This window comes from Adiantum capillus-veneris, chromosome 1 (assembly GCF_014529385.1).
Source record: "Adiantum capillus-veneris isolate H3 chromosome 1, ASM1452938v2, whole genome shotgun sequence".
Taxonomy (NCBI): Eukaryota; Viridiplantae; Streptophyta; class Polypodiopsida; order Polypodiales; family Pteridaceae; genus Adiantum; species Adiantum capillus-veneris.
This window is the reverse complement of record NC_140931.1, coordinates 8,563,480-8,567,585: the sequence shown is the minus strand read 5'-3', so window position 1 is coordinate 8,567,585 and position 4,106 is coordinate 8,563,480.

Genomic DNA, 4,106 nt, shown 5'->3' with positions numbered 1-4,106 from the left:
CCCCCCCCCCCTTTTCTCTGTGTTCAAAGGTCCGGAACATTCACTATGTAAAATTTTCCTATATCATGTGCATTCACCAGAATGGATTAAAAGTACCTCTTATAGGCCTTATCTACACATGTTTCTGTAACTTTACAAGAATATAAAATCCCTTCTATTGAACACATGTGCTATGTTGCATATACTTTAGTGAACTCCCCAGGTCAAAGGCCTCGCAAATCCTGTGCACTAAACATTCAGCACTAGAAATTGACCAAACAAGGAGCCAATTTTTACTTCCTTGTGTCCACCTCGTGTTCTTGGGAATGTTTTGGTTAAGCCATTTGTTTGGTATTTGAAACCACATGTGACCCCTATTGTTATAGTATCCAACCAAAGGTTTCTTGATTAGCGAGGCTCGAGTGGTACATATCTTCTATGTTAAAAGTGCATGTATCTATAATTTATGTTTACACTTTCTCTATCCAAATGAGCTACATAGTAAAAATCAAATTCGCAATTTAACAATTAAGTTCACAAGGTAATAGCTATCGGTATCATCTTTAACAATACCAAAGAGATAACTACCAATAGCTCATGAACAGGGATATTTAAGAAGATTTGATACCAAAAACTTGTCAACACTACTCAAAAAGGTGGAAACTCAAAGGCTTTACAATATATGTATAATGAAACACGAATCAATAATAGGTCACTCCTATACATCGACATCTCCGTCTAAGGTTGTCATTTCTCTAAGTCAAGCTTGGCATAGGCATATAGTATGGAAACAATAACATGTTGGAAAGCAAGAATTTAGCTTTCTAAACTTGTGAAACGTTGCTAATGGTATATATTAAACATCCCCAAATGAGGAAATCTTGACAAAGGTTATGATCCACTTTAATAAGAATATCCATTGATGATTAAACTCAAATAAAAATATCCATAAAGGTTAACAATATTTCTCAGATCTGTATAAAACTCCAATAATTTAAACTAAATACTCTGACTCAATGTGACACCATTTAACAAAAAAACATATTTATATTGCATTTATAGAGGAATCTAACCTCATGAAAATAATTACAAACAGAGACGATGTTGTTGTTGCTAGGCGTCTCCTACAAGTATTTGTCTTCCTCATCTAGAGATTCATATACACTTGAGTGTTTGTGTGTCTATGACACTAGGGAAGATAGTCGTACTATATGGATGGCTTTTCTAAGAGCTCCTAGAGAGTACCTATTGGTTCAAGATTCTACAAAAATTATACTATTTTTATCAAAATCCTTTAACATGGTAGTGAAAGGTTCCTCACGGAACAAAAAAAGAGTGATTTCCATCTGTGCACATGGTTGCTTGCTCATGTCCTTTAAAAAAATGTTGACTCTGTAAGTAAACAATAGATTATGTGAGCACAAAGTTATAAAGTACAAAATGATATCATTCTAATAATCTAATGACAACTATACAAAGAATAAATTATAAGAAAAATCTTTCATGACTCTCCATAGATAGCACAACTTACTTGCATTGTGGGACTCAATCACATGCTACACAACTATAGATGGCACACCAAATCCATCAACAAAATAGCACCACCCAGTGTTAAGAGGTGTGAAGCCTAAACATTGAAAGCCATAAAGAGGTTTGTTCTCTCCAGCATGATAAACTTAAATATGGAGATGATGTTTAGCTCTGAATGTAAGCTACAAGGGTAGTTTTCTTACCATTCTATCTTTATGTTGGAGATGAACCCTTGCAATGCCCATACACTATTCACACCTCCTGTTGTTGTGGTATGCAAGTCATGTGAGATCATACTTTTGCCACCTTCGGGAGTAGAGGTTTCCATGTAGTGTGAGTGAATGAAAGTAGAAGGAGTAGAATCTTGTTTCATGCTGTAATGGAGGTGAGATAAGGGAGAGGAGCGAGCTTGATGTGAAACTATGTGGTGGGCAAGGGGAAGAGATGGGAGAGGATCTTGCTTGGTGCTACAATGAAGGTGGGAGAAAGCTCGCAGAGAGATAATGTTGGACTATAGGGGGTGCATGTGGTTGTTGCAGCAATGGAGAGCTTGGAAAAGGGTTTGTAGAGAGAGAAAATCACTTTTTAGCTATAGAATAGGTTTGAAAAGACTTTGGAGGGTGAAAATGATGTTTTGAATTTTTTGGAAAAAAAATCAAATTTTTGGATTTTTTAGTGCACGTTTTTGGACCATGAAATAAGTTTGGAGACCTTTTAAGGAGGTAAAACTTGAAATTTGATTTTTTTTTTCGAAAATTTGATTTTTTTAGTGTATTTTTAAATCCAGACCAAAAACGTGAGGGAAAAAAGGTCAAAGTGGTCCCCCCTTTCCCCTAGCCACCTCCCTTACCTTCTCACTAGGTAAGAGGCCATTAAGAGGTGTAAGGCTACCTTGTCCCCCTACTTTTTTGAGGGTATAGAGTGTGTCCACCACCCTCTTCCTATTGGCTGGCCTCTAATTAACCTTAATCCCAAAGGGCCCCTAGAGGGTTCATATTTTTCCTAATGTATATTAGCCAAGTAAATATAGGGTATAATAGAAGTGGGGTTTGATAGATTGAATAATTGCAAACCCATAGCCTTGGCATTCCTAGAATGTGTCTAATAACCCTTAGTGTAGGCCTAAAGGTTCTATCACGTGGTCCACTCATGAGTCTACTCTGAAGGTATACATGAAGTGATATTAGCCGACTAAACATAAGGTATATAAAAATGGGATTCAGTCCATTGAATGACTAGGAACCCATACCCTTGACATAGCCCTTTAACGTGTCTAATACACTTTGGCATGGACCTGAAGTTTTTTCCACGTGGTCAAATCTTGAGGCTACTATGATGGTACATCTCAATATATATTAGCAAAGTAATAGCATGTAATATAAGTGGAGGATGGTACATACCATGATTCCAAACCCATAGCTTTCACATGGCCCTTTATTATTTCTAATAATACTCAACATGAGCTTCAAGTTTGTGCTACATAGTCAAATCTTGAGACTACTCTTGCATTGAATGTTTTTTTCATGTGTCTGTACAATAGTTATTCAAAGTGGAGACAAGGTGGTTGCAATGGCAGTGTATTTTCAACCGAACCTAGTGTTTTGTACCATGGTGGATTACTTGGAGATGGTAACTTGTCAGTGTCAATTGATAATTGCCATGACTCTTTGCTTGCTTGCCCTTTCCAACAATTCAAGCATCGACAATCGGTGAAATGGTTGGTGGGTTTGCAAAATGGGAGAGACAAAATGTCAAGCTTACAGGGGAATGTGGAATGGTTAGTATGCCACATGATGAAGTAGATGATGCCCTTGAAGGAGAACATATGGAGGAAGTCGACTACGGAAATCAATTGCGAGAGAGTTGGAAAGAGCGTGTTGTCTTGCTTTGGTCAGAGGGGATGAAATATTGCATTGGAACAGGGGCTATACTTCTATCTTTTCCATATGAAGTGATTGACTATGAGGTTTTAGGAGAAGAAGATCTTTGTGTGGTGGTGAATAAAGCTTACAATGAAGGAACAAGGATGAGTGCAAGTGACAACTTAGATTGCATTACTTTAGTACGATGGCCTATTAAGGGGCTTACCTCCCAAGACGGATCACCATTGCTTTCCAAACCATTGGGCAAAGAGTTTGTGGATGAAGACACAGGCAAGTATATGGACAATGTGGATCATGCGGTTACAAATTTTGTTGCAGGGACAAGGTCACTTTTTGTACACAAGCGAACTTATTGTATGGCTAATAGAAAGCCTAGGATTCTTGCTCTTAAAGCTTCAGATGCCATGATGTCTATGGGAGGTGTCTCACAAATTGCAACCATTGATTGTTGTCCAGATAAATGTTGCCAACTCTCAAATAGAGAAGCGTTGCTCAACTTGCAAAAATATTTTTGGGGTTTGCAACTGGAGGAACATACAAATTATTTGTATGACACACTTGATTCGTCTTGTCAAGCATGTTAGTCTTGCAACAACAAGCGTGTTCTCCAGATGCATTATTGCTCAGAAATAAAGGAAAAAATGGCATCAACAAAGTATCTACAAGAGCGTAATGCGCTTTTAAGGAATCGTCGAGTTCACATCTACAACAACA